Raw genomic sequence first — 22,622 nt, 5'->3', positions numbered from 1 at the left:
CCGGGAGCAGAGGTGGGCGGCGCGCGGGCACGCACTCGGCCACAGCGTCCACGCTGCCCGGTGCCGGGCCGGCCAGGGGCTCAGCAAGAGCAGCTCGATTCCTCTGCCGCCTGTGTCAGGGGCTCCCACGTGGAGGAACAAAAAGTCAGGGCAAGTCCCAGGCCGCTTCCCAGGAAAGTCCCAACAAAGTCCCGCTCCCGCCGACATTTTCAAGGGCTTATTTCAGCCCAAGTGGGAACGGGGATTTCTTCCCCATGTGTCTGAGGAGTCTGGCGGGCAGCGCCGTGCCCGTCACGTGTCCTCCCCTCGCCCTGCTGCCTGCCACCAGATCCTGCTGCAGCCACAGAGCCCGGAGCTTCCAGAGGGGGGCCGACGAGGCTGCACCCGCAGAGGAGGAGAGGGGCCACCCCCCAGGCCAGCACCCAGCGCGCCCCAGGACTGGGGGACAGGACACCCCACGCCAGCGCCCAGCGCACCCCCAGGACTGGGGGCGCTAAATGCTCGAGCACAACATGTTTCCCCTGAACAGCTTGCGTCACACCCCAGAGACAGGCGCTCTGGGGGCCCTGACCCAGGCGGGTACCCCAGGACGCCGGCAGGCCAGCACTCTCCCGTGCCGCTGGCTGACCTGGTGACCCCACTTTCACACGGGGTTTCCCCAGGAGTGTCTCTGTGGTAAAGGAGCCTGACCAGGAAAGTCCCAGACCACAGTCAACGAGGGAAAGTGGGCTCCAGGCCAGGTTGGGCAAGCCAGGCCCGCAGAGCCCTGCAGGGCTCCTGAGTGCAGGGCCACAGCTCCTCCGAGGGCAGAGGGCGAGGGACCGCGCGGCCGCCAGCCCTTGTGACACCAGAGGGCCCAGGAGGCGGCCTCCGCCGGGCCTCACCCCTGCGCCTGGCGCTGGCCTCCCGGCCTCCGCGCTGCCCTCAGTCCAGACGTGGGCGTGGCCCACGGACCTGAGGGCCCGAGAGTTGGGCACCCTCTGGGGGGTGAGCCCAACGCTGGGGAGTGCGGGGCGGCCGAGAGCAGAGGCGCGGAGCACGTCCCCAACCTCAGGTGGCCGAGGCGGGGCTCAAAGGCACGGGGGCTGGGCAGCTGCGGAAGGAGGGCTCCGAGCTCAGCGGGTGGCGTGCTGGAGGGGGACCTGGGGCACCTGGAGGGGGATGACGAGGAGGGGCCAGCGGGCGCGCCTGGCAGAGTGACAAGCGGCAGGTGCTCTCACCCCGGGAGGCCCTGCCCCACCCGGTGCAGCCCCAGAGGCTGGAGGTCAGCGCACGGACCACAAGCCAGGCTGCGAGGCGGGGTGCAGGGCTGCGATAAAGGGGCACAGCGGGGCCACGCCCCAATGCCGAGGCATGGCCGGTGTCCTGGGCCCGGGCTGCCCGCCAGCTCCGGAGAGCACAGGGCAGCCGGCATGGCTGGAGCTCCGGAGTCCCCACGCACTCGCCCGTGGGGTTCCTGTGGACCGGGGCGGTGCGTGGAGGCCACAGTCCTGAAGGAAGGGAGGAGGGGACGCCCCTTCACCAAGGGAGAAAGCCCAGGCCTCACCACTGCCCCTAGAGGCCGTGGTCAGCGTGTGCCCCCGCACTGCCCGCTGGCCGGCGCCCATCCTAGCTCCGTCCTCACCCCTCCCGCTCTGTCCCTGCCCTTGGGACCAGGGTCCCCTCAGAGTGTGGGGCCCACGTGGAACGCGCTCGGGTTCTCCCTACGTGACCCCACTAACCAGCGTCTGCTCAGCGATGGACCTCGCTCCACCACCGCAGTCTCAACAGCCGCTCCTCCTGGGCCCCGGCACAGTTGGGGTCCCGTCCGAGCCCTGCCCCGGGGCCACCGCCTGCGGGGGACCGGCCGCTCCCCTGTGGCAGCCAGCCCCCTCCTGCCGCTCCTCCCCCAGGGAAATCTCCAAACCCGCGTCCAACCTGTGGATGGGCTGTGGGGCTCCCTCCACCCTGATGTCACCTGGGGTGAGAACCCGGCCCCCATCACCCCAGAACCAGCCCTGCTGCTGGTCTTCTCGGCCCTGCTGACCACCGCTGGTCCCCTCTCCACGCCCCGCTTGGCCTCCCCAGGCCCCCCGCACGGCAGCTGGGCGACCCTCTAGATGCCACTTCCCGCCGTCCCTCCCTGACTCCAGGGTGACCTTCGGACGCTGCCGCCTGAACGCAGCCCCCCCGCCCCCCGCCCCACGTGGCTCGCCCCGCCGTCGTCCCTCCAGCCTGTGCCCTTAGTTCCGTCTGCACCCCGGCGGGCGCATCCTTGGCACGGGGCTGGCGTCCTCCTGCAGGCAGTGGCGGTAGATACCTGCCACGTTTGGACGTGAGCAGACCCTGACCCGTCCCACGGAGTCCACTCCCTGGTGGCCCGGCCAATCCTCACGTGCCAGAGCTCACGGCTGGAGGCCCCCGTGCCCCTCGCCTGCAGCAGCGACCTGATTCCCCCCAACCCCCAAGCGCCTCAGGAAGCAGCTTCCTTACTTTCCCCGTTTCACAGGTGAGGAAGTCGAGGCCCAGGGAGGTGGGCGGCTTGCCCCAGGCCACACAGCGCGGAAAATGGAGCTCGTTCAGAGAGAGGGGCCCCTGCCCGGTCCCCACCTCAGTACTGTGGGCCCTGACCAGGCGACCAGTGGGAAACGCCCCCCCGAGGGAAGCGTGCAGCTTGGCAGGAGAAAGGCCAGCACCGGCCAGCTCTTCACGACATCCTAGGACACTTCAGATGTCAAAACATTTTCAAGAGCGGAAAGACGTCTGCGTGCAAAGCGTTGCTTTTGGTATTTTGAGGAAACATGGCTGAACGTCAAACATTCTTCAGAATGCTGACACCCCAGCCTGGGGAAGAGCCCCTGCAGGCAGCTCTGAGCGTATGCTTCCGGCTGCCGCTCGTCAGTGGGGCCCGCGCTGCGCACAAGGAACCACGAGGAAGTCCAGCCCTGCCTCCACGCCGGAGACTGAGGCTACCGTGGAACCCAGGCCTGTGAGCTGAAGCAACTGAGTAATATCGTGAAGCTCTTAGAAACCGAGTCTCAGTGCAAGAAAAAGGTAACACGGCCACCAGGCAGCCAACGCAGTCGAGTCCTCCTGACGTTACGCTTATGTGGCAAGGCCGCCGTGCACGTGCTCACCCGTGCGTGTTTACTCTGTGCTCTATATTCTAGGCTAGTTCGGTGGAACGGTTGAGAAACAGTGACACCAGAGGCATCTGATCTTGCCTGGGCCTCGATTTCAAAATGCTTTCCCTCCTGAAAGGAAGCAGGCAGGTGTGGACCCGAGCCTGAGCGGGGAGCAAAGGTGTGGCGGGGAGGAAGGTGCTCGCCCCCTGGGACCGTGGGGGGCGAGCCCAGCGGCCACACTGTGTGCTCTGAGCATCAAACAGAAGAATGGCGGTGATTCACTGTGACACTTCGAATGAATGAAAATCCATAAATCCAGGGAGATATTTTAAAAACTCTATGGCTAAATCTCAACACAAAAGCCAGAGAGACTGAAGGAAGGGAGACAAAGGAGGCTCTCCTGTAGAGGAACGTCAGCCAATAAACGCAGAGGCGCTGATGAAGTGACAGCATCGCTACCTGCGGCCCCAGTGCGACCACACCCACCCCTCCTCGGATGGAGGCTGCGGCGGAAGCCACCAGGTGAAGGGTTCCTAGGGACCAGGTATCTCTCCGGGCTGAAGCAGGGCCCCAGGTGACTTAGGAGTCAGCAGGGGCGGAGCGCTTGCCCCAGGGGAGGGGTCACAGGCGCTCCGTCTCTGCTGCCCTCCTGCACTCGCTGCAAAGACCTGGCCGAGGCGTCTGACCTGGAGCTCGGCAGCCTCCAGACCAGGGGTTCTCACCTGCAGCGCGGCTGACCTTTGTGGGGCTGCCCTACACGTTGCAGGGCGTTGAACAGCACCCCCTCTGGAGCGATGGCCACAAACGTCTCCTGAGTGTTGGCAAATATCTCCTGGGGGCAAAGTGAAGATGAAGAACGGCCACTCTAGAGCCAACCTCCAGGTTACGGGAACCAGGCAGGAGAGAGCAGGCAAGCTGGAAGCTGCAGGGGAGCAGTGAGACAGATCCAGAGCGCGGACACTGTCCACAGCTAAGGGAGTGTCATCAGGAAGACAGCATAGCCCGAGGCTGGCTGTGCCCGTGCGCGGGCTGGCGGGTATCCGTGGGGGTGGAGGGCGGCTGCTGCCACGGGTGTCCTGAGGGCGTCGAGGTCGCTATGGTATCGTTCTCCTTATCCCAGGAGTCTGCGGAGGGATCTGGTGTCCAAATGTCTACAGCTTGCTTTTAAAATGGTACATCCAAAAACAACATGTATGTTGATATCAAAAGAGGTAAAGTGAACTTGGTAACTGTTTTCTTGGGATAAAGGATGTGGGCATTCAGTCTCCCGGTCTTCAAACTTTCTAGACACTTGGCAGTTTTCACAACACATCCCCGTTAGGAAGGTTATGACATAAACACAAAGACAGAAACAGAAACACAAGTGTTGGTGAGGATGTGGACGAATTCGAATTGTTGGTCAGACTGTAAAATGGTGCAGCCGCCGTAGAAAACAGGATGGTGGTTCCTCAAAGAATTAAAGAGAATTTCCATATCCCACTTCTAGGCACAGACCCAAAAGAACTGAAAGCAGGGTCTCAAACAGGTATTTGTACACCTGTGTTCATAGCAGCATTACCCACAATAGCCAAGGGGTGGAAACAACTCAAGTGTCCACGGGCAGATGGATGGATAAAGGAAATGTGGTCCATCCACACAGTGGAATAGTATTCAGCCTGAAAAAGGAAGGGCGTTCTGATACCTGCCACGACATGGGTGAAGCTCGAGGACATTATGCTAATGACATAAGCCAGACACAGAAAGACAAACGCTCTCTGACCCACTTACACGAGGTCCCGGGAGGAGCCAGATTCGTAGGGACAGACAGCAGGACGGTGGGGGCCGGGGTCCGGGGAGGGGACGGGAGGGAGTGCTTCATGGGGGCGGAGCCTCAGTTTGGGAAGATGGAAAGTTCTGGAGACGGACGGTGGGGATGGCTCCCCAACAGTGTGAATGGACTGAATGCCACTGAGATGGACACTGTGAAATGGTGAAGACGGTAAGTTTCACATTATTATATTTTCCCACAATTTTAAAAAAGGAAATATTGGTTCCAAAAAAAGTTTTCACAACAAAGCACTGGAGAAAACTTCCAGCTGACTCCTCTCTGGCTCCAGGGCCCTTCCTGGAGAGAAGTCCCAGGCACGCCAGCCCTGCTCACGCGGCGGCAGCCTGTGAACGGCAGGGGCTCAGGGGGAAGGGGAACGGAGCTGGGGCCACTGCAGGGCTTGGGGGGGACTTCCCCTCTGCCCTCCTGAGTCTGAAAGCTGCCCACTCAGGGGTCCTGCAGTTTGCGTCCCAGCGCCCAGCAGCCTCCCAGCACGTCCCCAGTATTCCGAGACCATGGCCCGATGCCCAGCTCTGAGGGTGGCAGGCCCTGTGGCCGGAACACGCACAGCCAGCTGCCCGCGGCTCAGAGCCCCGGGGTTTCTCTCCACTTCCCTCCAGGGGCAACTGCCTCGTCCACCCCGAGTCCTGCGGCCTGTGCTCTCCATTCCTCGCTCATCCAAAGCTGGAGGGGCCCGTGGGGCCGGGCAGGTGGCCGTCACAGGGCCAGGGCCTGGCTTGCGGCTGCAGTCACCCCGGGCACCTGGGGGCGGTGCGGGGGTCTGCAGGGCGGGCGCCCCACTCAGCATCACGGCCCCCTAGCCTCCAGCCAGGCCTCCCACAGGGCTGCTCTCCTGGAAGGGCGGGGGCCCTTCTGAGGACGAGGAGAAGGGGTTCCGTGAAGCAGCCTGCCGAGGGTTCCCCACCACTCCACCCGCCTGCCCCTGTAGCCTCACCACCGCGGGCCTCATCCCCTCTCTGGAGGGACGTCCTCTCCCCTCTGGAGGTGACCGGCAGCTCGCCTCTCCCGGGGGTGGAGGTGGACTGAGCACAGTCAGGCCGTGGCTGAGCTGGTGCTGGCTGGCGACGAGGGGTCGGGGCTCAGAGGGGCACCCAGACGCATGGGGACCCAGGGCTGAGGGGGGCCTGGACGCATGGGGACTCAGGGCAGCAGGGTGTGGGGGAGAGAGGTATTGGAAGAGGCTGACGGAGCACTGGACCCAGGAACTGGGGGTCCCCTCCCCAGGCTCGTGGGGACGCCACTCTGAGCCAGGTGGACCCCACTGTGGGGAGGGCAGGGGTCCCGGCAGGGGGCGGCCCCAAGCCCCCCAGGCCCGGTGCTTCCTAGTGAGTCACTGCACGGCGTTGAGGACAGGCTGTCCTTGGTCACACTGGTCACACCACAAGGATGGCCTTGGTGTGGTCCCCAGGGTCCGAAACCCTTCAGAACGGGAGGCATTTCCTGTGCCCCTGCCTCAGGCCACTGCGGGCAAGTGGAGAGACGGAGGCAGCGGCCACCCTCTGCTGGCGCCGGGCGCCGGAGGCCACTGGCCCTGAGCCCTGGGGTGGGGGGACAGCAGGGGTTCGATGCAGCCTCTCGGCACAGAGCATCCCACCCCTCCCATCCCTCCGTGGTGGTGACTTCGCCAATGCAGACATTCGGAATCCACACTTGAAGTTCCCTGGTGGAGGCACCGAGGGTCAGGTCAGGTCAGGGAGGGAGTGGCCCTCAGGTCACTCCTCTCAGGAGCCAGGCTCCCTGCGGGGTTGGTCCCAGAGGGTTGAGGGCACCTGGTCAGGCAGCAATGAAGGCCTTTGTTTCGCAACAGAAGACGGCCTGTGGTCCAAGTTCAACAGCTGCGGCGGACGGGAAGTCTCGTGCTGACGTCACTGAGAGGAACCTTCTGGTAGGGGAGTGGCTCACTCCCTGGGCGACTGCACACACGAGGCTGAGGCCCCGGGCTGGACAAGAGTTCGTCCACCCGTCCCCGCACTCGGCAACGATCCCACTGCAAACCCCGACTGATGGCGACAGGTCCCCACGCAGCGGCCCCGTCCCTGCCTCAGGCCTTGCCTGTCCTCGGACCTGGTGGACCCTGTGGACTCTGGGAGACGGAGCCGACCAGGGAGCTGCCGGCGGGCACCCAGCTCCCTCCCTGACGTGCGTCTCTGGCTTCAGGGTCAGGCCCTGACCTTCCCGTGACCTGGCTGTGTTCCGCTGAGTCACATCCCTTTGGCTGGTTCTAGATTGTGTTAGGACCCCCCGCCCCCCCTTGAATGCAGGCAGCTCCTGCGGGGACACTGGCCTCCAGGTACAGGTGGGCACCCGCCATCCTCAGCGTCAGGACTGGGGCTGCCGCGCACGGGGTTCCCAGCCTGGCTGTACACAGGGGGCCCCGGGGAGCTTTGAACACCCTGCTGCCCAGCCCAGGCCCCGGCCAATCCAAGCAGGGCCGTGAGGGCGGGTCCCCCAGGGCACTCTGGGAAGCTCCTAGTTGTGTCAGAGGTTCTGTAACAAATGGTTTCCTTCCCGGCCACTCGTGGCCCAGAGCCCACCAGCACGGAGACACCGGAACCAGTGGGAAACCCAGTGTCGGCCACCCGGTCACTGAGTCAGTCTGCTTTTCAGGAAGATTCCAGGGACTCTGTGCTCAACAGCATCTGGGATCCGCTGCTTAGTGAAGAAGTGGCCACGCCTCATCTGAGCGGGCCTGGGGGTCTGGGTCTCCATTCAGTGTCCTATCGGTTCCCTGGAGGTGCTGTAACCAATTACCACACCCTTGGTGGCTTCAGGCCACAGAAATTCATCCCCTCACATTCAGGAGGCCGGAAGTCCAAAACCAAGGTGTCTGCAGGGTTGGTTCCCTCTGGAGACTCAGGGAGAAGCTGCTCCAGCCCCTCCTCCGGCTCCCGGTGGCCCCAGGTGTCCTTGGCTTGTGGCCACATCACTCCTGTCCAGCCTCTGTCGTTACACAGCCTCCTCCTCTCCCCATGCACTTCTTATAGGGACACCTGTCACTGGATTCAGGGCTGACCCCAGTAATCAGGACCATCTCATCACAAGGTCCTTAATTTAATCACCTTTGCAAAGACCCTACTTCCAAAATGGGGTCCAGGTGGACGTATCTTTTGGAGGGGGGCCACAATTCAACCCTCTACAGGATCTGGGATGAATATACTCCTTCCACAGAAAAGCAGCCGCGCCTGGACTGTGCCCAGCTGTGGGGCAGACGTGTCTGCTGGCCCAGCACCTTCGGGGGACTGAGGGTCGGAGAGCGCCCCCCAGCGAGCCCACAGCCGAGGGGTGGGGGGGCCGGCCGTTCGGGATGCCAACACTTTTAGTTCAGTTCCCAGGACAGAGTTCCCCGGGGCAGGTCTCCATGAACACGACTGGAGCAAGATATGGGCAAAGAAGAGGGTCGGCGGGGTCGGCGGGGTCAGCGGGGCCCACGACCCTGCGAGGCACGTCCCTGGGAAGCAAGCGTAGGGCCACGCGTAGGGCCTGAGACGTTCTCCAATAAAGACGCCTGTTCAGCTCCGTTTAACCTGCGTTTTCCTGCACAGGAAGGGCCGCCTGCTAGGATGCGTGCTGGACACCACACCCACGCCCCCAAAGGGGGTGTGCTGTGGACCTGGCCGTCCCGGGCTGGCCCAGCATCCCGGGGCTTCCCCTCACTGTGTGCCCTCCAGCCAGGCCATCCCTTGTCCTCACCCCAGCCCTGGGGCTCCAGGAAGTGCTCGGATGTGACATGGGAACCAAACCAGCTCAGTGCCAGCTGCTGGGCTCGGGACAGACGCCTGGAAAAGGACTCGGGGTCGGGGGCCAGTTGTGATTTATGACCCAGAGGGAGAAAGCCTTCCAACGCTTGTTAACATGGGAAGGAAGTCACTCAGGACCACGGCTCAGCCCGAGCACCGCGGAGACAGGGGGGGTTCGCTGCTCAGAGACCCCCGAGTGGACAGGACACCTTGGGGGATGGCGGGGGAGGGGAGATGCGCCACCTACAGAGGGCGGGGTTCTCCCCAGATGCCAAACGGACCCTGCAGGGTTCCTGCTATGACTGGACTGGGCAGGGACGTACTCGGAAGCGCAAGGTGGCGGGGGGTCCCAGTGGGGGGCACAGAGGAGCCTGGCTGGTTTGTCCAGCTCCAGGCTCTTGGTCACAGTGTGAAAAGGAAGGAACATATCTGTCCCTGGACAGAGGCTGAGGCTGGATGGGGGTGGGCACGAGGCAAGGGCACCCAGAAGAGGAGAGCGGGTGGGGCTGGGAGACACAGTGAAGGGGGATGGGCGGTGGGGAGGCACCACGATTGGCCGAAGCTTCCAAGACAAAGGCTCATGGGAGGAGGGGACCCTGAGGGCTGGGGCCTGGGGCAGCCACCCAGGGCCTCCAGGGCGCAGAGCCCCAAGCCTACTCTGGCCTGCCTGAAGCTGGGGGCGATGGTGGGCCACAACAAACGCGGTGACGGGGCTGGAGGCCCAGGAGGCGGGACCTGGCCCGGGTCCCGAGCGCCCCCGCCTGCCCTCTGCTCCTGCCTGGAAGTGTCGCCTTCACTTACTGGCCCGCCACCCACCCACACGTGCAGACAATGTCGAGTTGGCGTGCTCATAACCTGGCCCCTCTTAGACCAGTACGAAGAAAGGGGCCCCACCTGAGAGGCAGCGACCCCCGTGCACCACCCACCCAGGCCGTGGGGCTGGACAGGAAACGTGCCATGGGGACTCCCGGCGCAAGCCACTGGCCATGGCCACGACACAGCGGCCTGGTGCGGGGGCTCCCAGGAGAAGGGCACCTCTGCAGAAGCCCCACGGAAGGCCTGGGGGGCTTGCTGCCCAGTCTGAGGATGCCCAGCCCCCCAGGACCCCGGCAGGCCCATCACGTTGGAAACGTCCTCCGACGAGCAGCCCTCACGTGGGAACCTCCCCACCCTGCAGCTTGCCTGTGAAACGTTCATACCCACGATCCCGCAACCCTGGTTCCGAGAAAACACCCTGAGGAAAAAGCCTTAGAGGCCAAACGTCCTTCCCAACATTATTTTAATCAGGAAAATTCTAAACCACCCCAATGTCAGTTATAATGGGGCGGGGGAGGGAGTTTTATGTCAACGCCCCTTGAAAAAGCACCACGGGGCTGTCCAAAAGTCCCCACGTCCCGGCAGGAATGTCAGAAAGGCCACGAGAGCACAGGGCTTGTCAACCAGGCTGCGTCGGGCACTCAAGTCTACGCGCACGAAAGACACTGAACACGACGAGGCTGCTTCGGGCACCTCCGACGGTAACAACATGGTTGAACCAGACGGTGTGGGCAGCTCAGCTGTCGGGAGAGCCCCTGGACGGCCCTCCCTCAGCTTCCCACGCTGGTGTCGTGGCTGGGCTCTTCCCTATCGCGACCAGGTTAATTAAGGGCCTGTCCACAGTGAGGACCGCCTCCGTGTCCATCTGGGCAAAGGGCGGCACAGCCACCACCTCCAGACAGACACCCACCTCGGCGAGGGGCAGTGCCCCCCACCGCCCGCCCTCACAGCTCGAAGACCCCCTTCACCCGGCTCAGCAACCCGAGAGGCCCGAGGGGGACAGCAGCTGCCCACTGTGGCCGTGGGGCATCGGGCGAGCCCTTCATCGGGACAGTGCCGCGAGCCCTGGCGTCCCGAGACATGGCCGGCGAGGGGCTGCCGAGCCCAGGCTGGAGGCTCCACGGGGTCCTCGTGTCTGCTCTGGCTTCCTGTTGTCTGGCTGGGCTGTGACCGGGGGGAAGAGGGCGAACGCCCCCTCCGACGTGCCCAGAAACCCTGTTTAATCTGGGCACCCCAAGGCATAGCTGACACATAAAATGAACAACAGACGGGCATCAGCCTGCTGGAGGGGCTGGGGAGCTGGGCCGGGGAGGCCTTGCCTTCTGTCCTCCTTCAGGAGCCTGGACGAGCCCCCCCGCCCCAGGCACCGCACGGGACCTGAGATGCTGCAGCCGTGACTCTGAGCTCCAAGGTGACTCACTTGATAAGGGACTGACCTGGGGACTTCCCTGGCGGTCGAGCGGCTAGGATTCCACGCTCCCAACGCAGGGAGCCTGGGTTTGAGCCCTGGTCAGGGAATTAGATGCCGCAGGCTGCAAGCAAGGATCCTACACGTGGCAGCGAAGATCCCACGTGCTGCAACTAAGAGCAGGCACAGCTAAATAAAAAAACAAACAATAGAAAGGGGCTGACCGTCCAGGCCGTCTAGCACCTCCATAAACGCTGGCGCCTGGATGGAAATCCCCCTTCAAAATCCCCAGCCGGCTCCGGAGACCAACTTCCTCCTCCAGACCAAGCCGGGGCTGTGACGCTGGCTGTCAACCGCCACAGCTCCAGACTCAGTGCCGGCTCCGCCCTGCAGGAGGGGCCAGTGGGTGAGAGGACCAGGTAGCTCCCACCCAGGGACAGCACGGGCCCAGGGCTGCCGGAGGGGTGGCGCTCTCCCAGACCCCCTCCCGGCTCCTCCGTCCTTTCGTGCCCCCAGACACCCACCCACCTGGGCTCCCGTCTGGGCGGAGGCATCTGGGAACCCGTGTCCCTGTTGGACGGGGCTGGGGTAAGGAAGCCCCGCCCACCTTGTCAGCTGGGGCTCGAGGCCCCTCCAGGGCCCAGGGGGCCAGTGATGACCTCAGACCTGCCATAATGGCCTCCCCATCAGTCTGCCCACCTGTGTGCCCCTCCTCCAGAAATCCCTCGGCCACCATGTCTCAGGTGGCTTCTGGAGGTGGCCTAGGGCAGCCAGTGGGAGTCCCGGCTGAGAAGAGGAAACCCCTGTGGGCACCGCGGGGTCATGTCCCAGCCCTGGGGGGGGGGGGGGCGGCCACGAGAGAGTGGGCTCTGGGGACAAAACGGGCATCAGGCAGCACCGCTCGGACCAGGGGGGAGGGGCAGAACGCGCTCCGGAGGCCGAGGCCCCACCCACCGGTCGGGCAGAGGTGGGACCCGGCACCCAGGCAGCCTCTTTCTTAATTTCTTCTCTGAGAACCTGCTCAGGAGGGTGTTCCAGGATCCAAAACCCACGTCCCCCCGGAGTGGACGAGTCCTCCAGGCAGGCGGGCAGGCAGGCAGGCGGCTGCCGGGTGGCGTCTGGGGGCCCGGAACTGACTCTGGGGGCCGCACGGCACTGGGACTGTCCTTGTCACCACTGAACCGTACGCTTCAAAACAGCTCAAGTGGTAACAATTATAAGCAACAACAATCCCTGTAAAGGGATTTCTCCCCACGAAAGCCCGGGGGCCGGGGAGCTGGAGCCTTTGTGCCCTGCGTCCTGGGCTATGCCCGGGCCGGCTTCAGGCAGGGGCCCCACGAGCCTGTCAGGAGGGTCCCAGATGGCAGCCTCATTCAGAGACCGATCCAGAACGAGCTCTGCTGTTAGAGGGGCACTGCCTGACCCGAGGCGCTCAACGGCCGCACCTTCAGCCCTGGATTGACTTTTTAAAAAAGACGGTCTGGGGGCTTCCCTGGTGGCACAGTGGTTAAGAATCCGCCTGCCAATGCAGGGGACCAGGGTTCAATCCCTGGTCTGGGAAGATCCCACACGCCGCAGAGCAACGAAGTCCGTGCGTGACAACTACTAAGACCGCGCTCTAGAGCCCGCGCTCCACAACTACTGAACCCACGTACCACAACTACTGAAGCCCGCGCGCCTAGAGACCGTGCTCCGCAACAAGGGAAGCCACCGCAATGAGAAGCCTGCGCACCGCAACGAAGAGTAGCCCCCGCTCGCCGCAACTAGAGAAAGCCCGTGTGCAGCAACGAAGACCCAATGCAGCCAAAAATAAATAAACAAATAAACAAGCAAATAAAGACGGTCTTATGGGCTGACGTGTGTACCCTAAATCCACCTGTTGGAGCCTGGCCCCCAGCACCTCAGAATGTGACCGCTTCTGGAGGTTACGCCTTTAAAGAGGTGACTAAGTTACAATGAGGTCACTGGGGTGGGTGCAATTCCACCTGACTGGTGTCCTTATGAAAAGGGAAGGTCGGGACACAGACGCACAGAGGGATGACCGCATGGGGACACAGGGAGGGGACGGCCACAGCATGTCCAGGAGGGAGGCCACAGAGGGACCCTGTTGACGACCTGATCTCAGACCTCCAGCCTCAGCTGTGAGCGTGAACTTCTGTTGTGTAAGCCGCCCCATCCGTGATGTCTGTTACGACGGCCAGAGATGAGCGGCTTCCAAACTTCCCCTTTGATTCCTCTAAGGTACTGGTGTCGTCCCCAAGCCAGGGATGGGCCCCTTGGGCTGAGAGCCCAGTGTCCCTGTAGGACCCCAGGTCACGCGCACAGAGCCCACAGTGGACGCGGAGCCTTCCGGCGAGAAGTCTCACGGAACTTCCTGTTCGGGGCCGGATCCGAGCACCAAGAGACACTCGGTGTATTTTAGTACTTCTGCTATCTGACCTCAGCCCAAACCAGGAAGTGCAGGGAAGCATGAAAATGAGACAGAAAATATTGAAGAGAACAGTTTTTAAAAGAAGCCACAGGTTATGATATTTGAATTCCATAAATTCTTCCCAACTCCCCCACCGTGTCCCTGGGCCTCGGCCCCCAGCGGGAACACCCTCTGGAGCCAGAAGTAAGGCTGCACATTGTGGGAGGGGCAGGCAGCGGAGACACGAGATCCAAGCGGCTGGAGCGCAGACCACAAAGGCCAGGGCGGACCGCTGTCCCCGTGTGGGAAACGATGGGCAGGGATCAGAGCCAGAGCTCCAAACCGGGTACCTCGAGGCCCCACGGCCCACAGTCTGGAGGCAGGAGGCTGGGCCCGCGCCTTCAAGGGCCCCTGGGGGCTGGGCCAGGGCCCATCACGGAGGAGTAGATCACCTCCACCCCTGGGGGGCCGGGACGCTTGTGGTTCCAGCACAGCCAGCCCCCCGAGCCCCCTCCCCTCCAGGCAGAGAGGTGGGGACCAGCCTAGCCGGGGTCCCCAGGAGCCGCGAAAGCCCTGCTGAGCAGCGGAGAGGCGGGGGTGGGGCTCTGGACTGCTGCTGTCACAGCAACAGGGAAAGCTGGGTCCTGAGGTCAGAAGTGACACCCCTCCCCCACCCTGCGCCCCACACAAGGTTCTGCTGCACTTGGCCGCCAGGACCAGGGGCTCGAATGACTGAATGGTGATTGGTTTTCTTGTGGCTGTAGTGGTTTCCTAAGAAGGTAACTCATGCTGCGAGAGAAAAAGTAACTACCGTTTCTGCAATGCCTACAGGCTGGCATCTCCCTGACTTTGCCCTGACGCTGACATATGTGCACACGTTCGTGCCCACGCACAACACGTGTGCACACACACCTACACGCATACATGTGCCAACATCCACACACACCTACACATACGTGCCCCCACACGGACATACGCACCTATACACACATGCACATACACACACTCCAACACACGCACACCGACATACCAACCACACCCCCACACCTACACACACACACACACACACACACACACACCCCAAGTCCTCTCAAGCCCCCGTGAGCAGGCAGTGTCACCTCCATCTCTCCGCGGCCTCAGCAGTCACGCGACCTGCCTGAGGTCACGCGGGAGGAGGCATCAGGGTCCAGGCTTTGCCCAGCGGCGCCCTGGGCGCCGGGGTGATGCTGCTGGTGGCCACGGGGCTCGTGCGCTCATGGCGCCGGTCTTCCTCCGGCGGCACCAGCGGATCACAGAGCGCCCGACGTCCTCCACCGCTCAAGCTTGTGCCAGACGTCTACCTGGGAAACCCGTCTGCCTCCTGGATATCCAAACACCTGACCTCAGTCCCCAGAGGACTCGCATGGGGCCGCCGGACCTGACTGCAGAGCCTGTGGCCACCTGCATGGGCATCCGGGGAGCTGGGCCTGCCTCGCTGGGGACACCTGTTCTAGAACACCTGGCGCCCACCCCGGCAGCTCCTGTCCACACACGGGTGAGCCCCGAGCACACACACCCTCAGGTATTTCCTCCTTCTGGAGTGAAGCCACCCTACTTGTCTCTTGGATGGACAGTGGCTTTGCATTTCACCACATCTGTGACCCTCCGAAGTCCCTCACCACTCGCTTCACTGGGACTCGCCCAGCAACCTGGCTGCAGGTGAGGCCCCTCCCCCTGACCCTCAGAGCCCCGCCTGGAGGGCACGCATATGGCACAGCGGCGGCAGGGGCAGGCTCTGGTGGGTAGGGCCAACCACGCAGGCAGGATAGGCCCGAGCCCCCCCTGGGCAGGTGTGGTGCTCACCGAAGTCACAGACCATCTGTCCCTTCGTGGACCAGAGGTGCACGGCCTCTGCTGCACCCCAGCCACAGACGGGCCGTGCCCCGGCCTTCCCTCTGACCACCCACCCGATGTACAGGTGTCTGGGGACCCGCTGACATTCGGCACAGACCATTCCAGATCCCACCCCTGCTGCCTCGTCAGGTTGGGGAAGGCGCCTGTGGGCAGCTGTGGGAGCCGTGGGGTATTCACGCCACTCGCTCACGCCGCAGACCCTGGCTCAGCGCATTCCTGACCCAGGCCCTGTGCCGGGGGCTCAGACTCCGTGTGAGCAACAGCCCCGTCTGTGGGGAGACGGGCCAGGGGACAGACCTCACGTCAGGGGAGCTGAGCGTGGGCAGCATGCTGGACGGGCCTCTAGCCCAGCCTACGGGATGTGTGTACCAGTTACCTCCTGCTGTGTGACAAACCGCCACAGAAACCTAGTGGCTTAAGACAACCATCCTTTCACCGATCATGGCTCTGCAAGCGGGCAATGCGGGCTGGTCTCCCCCAGGGCCGCTCACGCCTACAGTCACTGTCCGTGCAGCTGCCAGACTTGCAGTTACAAAGGCGTGCAGTGCAGACACCGCAGCCCACCACCGAGCACGGAACCACAGGCGTCGTGCTCCGCATCTCCGAGGCCCGGCTCTGGGCCCGGGCGGGGCTAAAGGACTGGGCACACACGGTACCCGCCTGCCACCTGCCCCTCACCAAGGCAGCCGTGGCAGCTCTCCAAAGCCAGCGTGCCCCTCCCCCAGCACCCACCCACTCCTTTCTCACAGGAGTGTTTCCAGGTCTGTCAGGAACAGACAGAGCGGGACTTCCCTGGTGGCACTGCGCTCCCAATGCAGGGGGCCCGGGTTCAATCCCTGGTCATCCCACATGCACGCTGCAACTAAGAGTTTGTGTGCCACAACTAAAGAGCCCACGTGCCGCAACTAAGGAGCCTGTCTGCCGCAACTAAGACCCAGTGCAACCAAATAAATAAGTGAATAAATACATATTTAAAAAAACACAACAGAACAGACAGAGCTTCCAACACTGCACCCCGCCTCCTGCAGAGGTACCCAGCGTGCAGCAGCGCTGGCCCAAGGCCAGGGCCAATTCCAGAACCGTCCGCCTGACGTGGGTACGGGGCCCAGGGGCTAAATCTCACCCCTGTCGCAGCACAGGTGACATCAGCCAAGAACCTAGAACCAGGCACATCACAGTCAAAGTGCAGAAAAGCAAGATAAAGGAAAAATCCCGGAAGCAGCCAGCCTCACCCACCTGCAGAGGAGCAAAGACAAGAATTCCATGTGACGTCTCCTCAGAGACCACGGAAGCAAGGACAGAGTCGAGTGAGACACTGGGAGAAAAGCCCACCTAGAACCCTACACCCTGCGGAACTGAAATTTTATTTTCCTTTTTCTCGGCAGAGCTAACAGATGGCAGTTCGTTCAGAAGAATAACAGCAGCAATGTGACCAGTGATTGTGGCTCACGGACGAGCGAAGTGGAGGGCAGCCCTGGACCAAGGGCGGGGGCGGGAGTGGGGATGCTCCACCCACGAGACGGCACAGGGCTCTCTGAAAGTAGACGCGGAAGAGGTGCAAACCGACTGCAAACTCTAAAGCAGTTACCGAAACAAGTAAAAAAGAAGTAGAACTGATATACGCTGTGGACAGAGGGAAACTGGAATCATGGAAAATGCTCAGTGAGAACCATACAAGGCGGAAAAGGAGCAGAAGACTGAACAGGAACAAAGACCAAAGGCCAAAATACAGCCATTAAAACACAGAGACGGTCAGACCCAACTACATGTAGCCTACAAAAAGCCTACTTTAAACATAAAGACACATATAGATTAAAATTAATGGACGGAGAAAGATTTACCACGTGAATACTAATCCAAAGAAAGCACGATTAGCTGTATTAATTTCAGACAGAGCAGACTTCAAAGCAAGGAGAGGGATCAGGGACAGTGAGGGGCGCTGCACAGCGATGAAGGGTCAGCTTTCCAGGAGGACTTAACGATCCTGAACGTGTATGCACCTTACAACAGAGCATCAGACAACATAAGGCAAAAAGTGATAAAACTGCAAGGAGAAATAGATAGTTGAAGACTTTGACACCCCTGTCTCAGAAATGGTCATATCCAGCAGGCAGAGGACCAGTAAGGGCACAGTGGAGCTAACCACCGCCAGTCATCAGGATATAACTGTCGTTTATAGACGACTTCAATCAACAACAGCAGGACACACATTCTTCTCAAGCTCACATGGAACCTTCACAAAGACAGACCACATTCTGGGCCGAAAGACACATCTCAACGAATTTAAAAGAATAAAAATCATACTCTTAGACCACAGTGAAATTAAACTGCAAAGACAGCTGGAAAAGCCCCGAATACTTGGAGATTAAACAACACGCTTCTAAATAATACATGGATCAAAGAAGAAATCTCAAGAGAAACTTAAAAATATTTTGAACTAAGTGAAAATGAGAATACAACTTAAAATTTGTGGGCTGTAGCTAACGCAGTGCTCAGAGGGAAATTTATACCATTGAATACATATATTAGAAAAGAAGAAAGATCTAAAATTAATCATCTAAGCTTCTACCTTAGGAAACTAAAAAAAGAAAAGCAAATTATAAATCCAAAGCAAGCACGAGAAAAGAAATAATAAAAATCAGAGCAGAAATCAGTGAAATTGAAAACAGTTAAGTTAACAGAGAAAAACCAATGAGACCAAAAGCTGGTTCTTCTTTGGAAAAATCAGTAATATTGATAAGCCTCTAGCCAAGCTAACTAAAAAGAAAACAAAAAAGATGCAAATTACTAATATGAGAAATGAAAGAGGAAACATCACTACAGATCCCATAAACATTAAAAAGATAATAAAGGAATACTATGAACAATCTATACTCACAAATTAACCTTGATAAAATTGACCAATTCCTTGAAAGACACATCCGCCAAAACTACATAAAAAGAAACAGACGATCTGAATAGACCTTTGTCTATTAAAGGAATTGAATCAATTACTAAATAATCTTCCAAAACAGAAGGTACCAATCCCAGATAGGTTCAGTGGTGAATTCTACCAAACATTTAGAGAAAAAATTCTACCAATTCTCTACAATCTCTTCCAGAAGACAGAAGCAGAAGGAATACTTGCTAACTCATTCTATGAGGCCCAGCGTCACTCTAATATCAAAACCAGACAAAGAGGGCTTCCCTGGTGGCGCAGTGGTTGAGAGTCCGCCTGCCGATGCAGGGGACACGGGTTCGTGCCCCAGTCTAGGAAGATCCCGCATGCCGTGGAGCGGCTGGGCCCGTGAGCCATGGCCGCTGAGCCTGCGTGTCTGGAGCCTGTGCTCCGCAACAGGAGAGGCCACAACAGTGAGAGGCCAGCATACCGCCAAGAAAAAAAAGAAATAAAAGTTATTCAGATGGAGAAGGAAGACATAAAAGTGTCTTTATTCACAGATGACTAGAATCAACAAAAAGCCTCCTGGGAACAAAGAAGCAATTACAGCAAGGTTGCCGGACACAAGGTTAATGTACAACACAATACGGAAGGAGAACAACTTGACTTCAAGACTTACTACAAAGCTACAGTAATTAAGACAGTGTAGGATGGGTAACAGAACAGAGAACTAGATCAATGCAACAGAATAGAGGCCAGAAATAGACCCACGTAAACAGACCCACATAAATCAACTGATCTTTGACAAAACAGCAAAGGCAACGCAATGGAGCAAAGATAACGAGAGGTGTTGGAACAACTGGGTGCCACATGCGAAACAATGCATCTGGACAGAGACTTCACACTCCTCACAGAAACTAACTCAAAATGGATCACAGGCATAAACATAAAATGCAAAACCGTAAAACTTCTAGAACATTAGCGAAGCCCTAGGTGAACCTGGACATGGCGATGCCTCTTAGATGTAACACCAAAGGCATGAGCCATGAAAGAAAGAACTGATAAGCTGGACTTCATTAACACTGAACATTCCCAGAAAGTCCCTGCCGGCCCAGTGGTTAGGACTCTGCGCTTTCACTGCCGAGGGCCCAGGTTCAATTCCTGGTCGGGGAACTAAGATCCCGCATGCCACACGGTGCGGCCAAAAGACAAAAAAACCTCAAACACTTCCGCTCTACAAAGACACAGTCAAGACAATGAGAAGCCAAGCCACAGGCTGAGAAAAACCATTGCAGAAGAGATATCTGAGAAAAGGCTGTTACCCAAAACATACAAACAATTCTCAAAACGTAACAAAAAGAAAATGAACAGATTTTCAAACAGATCAAAAGACCTGGAAAGACACTTCATCAAAGAAGATATACAGATGGCAAACAAGTATATGAAAAGATGCTCCACGTCATAACATCATTAGGAGAGGGAAAATCAAATAAGCTACCACCCAGCACCTATTAGTGTGGCCAAAATCCCACACCCTGACAACACCCAATGCTGGGGAGGACGTGAAGGCCTCGTTCATTGCTGGTGGGAATGCAAAATGGTGCAGCCACTGGGGAAGGCTGACTGGTGGTCTCTTGCAAACTAAACACACTCTCACCATGCAATTCAGCAGCTGTGCTCCTGGGTATTCACCCAAAGGAGCTAAAAATGACGTCCACACAAAAACCTGCACACACGTGTTTACATCAGCTTTTTTCATAATTGCCAAAACTTGGAAGCAACCAACACGTCACTCAGTAGGCACATGGATAAACTGTGGTCCATTCAGACAATGGTGTATCATTACAACGTTAGAAAGAAATGAGCTATCGAGTCAAGAAAAGCCACGCAGGAAACTTAAATGTATAGACTAAGTGAAAGAAGCCAACCTGAAAGGCTTCATACTATATGATTCCAACCATAGGACACCCCGGAAAAGGCACAACTACGGAGACAGTAAAAAGATCAGTGGCTGCCAGGGGTGGGAAGACGGGAGGGATGCACAGGTGGGGCCCAGATTTCTGGAGCAAACTAGTCTGCACGATACTACAGTGGTGGGTAAGTGTCATCACACGTCTGTCTAAACCCGTGGGACGCACACACCAAGAGTGAGCCCCACGTAACCTGTGGACTCAGGGTGATGGCGACGCATCCGTGCAGGCCCATCGACTGTAACAGACGCGCCATTTGGTGGGGATGCTGACAACGGGTGAGGCTGTGTGTGGGGCGAGGTGGGGGAAGGTATGGGAACTCTCTGTACTATCCAGTCAACTCTTCTTTGAACCTAAGACTGCTCTAAAGAGTAAAGTTTATCTAAAACAAACCCAAAAATGTGTTATCAAGGAAGTCTTGCAGGAATAGGAAGCTGTGGAAGGGCAGGTGTCGTCCAGCTCCGCTGGACGGCCTGCAGCTGAGGTGAGGGCGGCACGGGGCCTCCGAGTAAACCCCACGCGGGTCAGCGAGCCTCACACGCATGCACACGTGGGCGTGCGCACACACAGGCCACAGACCGTGAGCTGTGGCAAGTCCTCTGCAGAGGGGCCCTGGGGCAGGGAGCTGAGGGCCGAGGGGGCTGGCGATACAGACGGGGGGCCAGGCTTTCCAGGTGGAAGGGCCTGCAGGGGCACTGAAGAGGTGCCCACGAAGGGGCCCAATCAGACAGGGGAAAGGGCAGGGACGGTGGGGTCCAGGAGGGCCACAGGCAGATGACCAGCCCTGTCCCCGCGGTGCCCGTGGTGCCCGCAGGAGGAGGCCACCCAGCCAGGCCTGGTCAACCCTGGGAGCCTGCACCAGACCCAAGGACGGCTCTGCAGCGCCCCCGGCAGCCTGGTCCCCACCAAGGAGCCTCCAGGTACCCACACGCCCCGGCTGTCCTTGAGCTCCCCAGGCCCATCCCCGTCGGGCCTGCTGCTCACTCTGCCACCTGCTCACTCTGCCTCTGGTCCTTGCTGAGATGGTGCCTGTCCCTTCCCTGACCACCCTCCTGCCCGGCGGGTCCCCCGATACCCTCAGGCCCCTGGCTCACCTGCTCGCGGACCCGCCATCCCCCAGCCCGGGCCCCGGGAGTGCAGGGTCGTGTCCCCGTCCCCTCCCCCCCCACCCCCAGCTCTGCGACGCTGCTGGCAAGAAGCTGGCGCTCAATCCTCGTCAAGTGAATTCGTGCCTGGACTCCCTCTGGCTCTGGGCTGCTGGGGCCCCTCTCGGGCTTTGGAACGTTTCAGACATTTCCAGAGCCAGGTTCTCTGCCGGTCCTTCTGCCTGACCCAGGCCCCCCCTTCGGGGACCCCCACCCAGGACTGGCACCAGGGTTAAGCGGGCAGATGCAATGCTGACAGGACAGCGTGTTGGCTGTCACCGGACTTCACCCCGCGGTGGCCATCCTGGACGGGGCGACCAGGCATTTCGTGTGGAAAAGTCCAGGGTGGACAACAGGGAACTGCGAGGTGACACCGAGTGACTCCACATTCTCTGGGGACTTCCTTGTGAGTCTGCCCTCCCCTCTCCAGCCGCCTGCCCTCTGGCCGGGTCCCAGCAGGTGGCAGCAGAGGAGGTGGAATCCAGGCAGCCTGCTCCCTGTGGGTCTCCACCCCTCGGGCACTGATGCCCCACTGCCCCTGAGACCGCCCCCGCCCCGCGCCTGTGAGATAAACTCAAGCAAGCGGGGCTCCAGGTGGCCTCGCAGTGACACCTCTCGGGCCACTGAAGCCCACTCTGCTCTGTGGGCACATTCCCTGGCATTTCCAGAAGCGATGAATCAAATGCAGAGCAGAATGACTCATCAACACCAATTCTAGACGAACCGCTGATCTAAACACAGAGGCGAAACGACCGTTAACACGAGGATGACACAGGAAAATGCCCTCATTCCTGCGAGAAGGAGTTTTCTTCCACAGAAAGACAGAAAAACACAAACGGTGAAGGGTGATCAACAGGCCAACATTAAATCAGGAGGATCTGCTCATCAAGACCACTCGGAACGAAAAGACAAAGTGGGAGAAAACACGTGCGACCCACTGAACTGACGAAGGACCTACAACCAGAGCACAAAGCAGCTCCAATCACCAAACACGGACAGACAACCGAGAGCGAACGGCCCGAAACTCCAACAGACGCTTTGCCAAAGAGGGTCCCCAAAGGGCCAGGAAATAGAGAGGAGATGGGGCCTCAGCGGACATGAGGGAGAGGCTGGAGAAAACCACGGGAACACCTTCCACAGCCACCGAGGTGGCAGGAATGAAAACAGAAGGTCCAACAGACCCCAGGGCCAGATGCCCGTACCCGGGGCGAGGCACACGGGAGCTGAACACACCACACCACCCCCGGAGCCCAGGGGCCACACCCTCGGCACGCTCCCCAGGGGCCACGCTCACGGGACACGGACGGCCAGGGGAGAACCCTCCAGAAGCGCTGCTGTAAAAGAAAGTCACGCAGCCAGGACACACACCATCGCCTGGGCATCCCCCTGGTGCCGAGCGGACCTGGGCTGGTGATGCTGTGGTCTTTGGATCC

The sequence above is a fragment of the Tursiops truncatus genome, chromosome 4 (genome assembly GCF_011762595.2).
Source record: "Tursiops truncatus isolate mTurTru1 chromosome 4, mTurTru1.mat.Y, whole genome shotgun sequence".
NCBI classification, from domain to species: domain Eukaryota; kingdom Metazoa; phylum Chordata; class Mammalia; order Artiodactyla; family Delphinidae; genus Tursiops; species Tursiops truncatus.
This window is presented reverse-complemented; position numbering follows the sequence as displayed.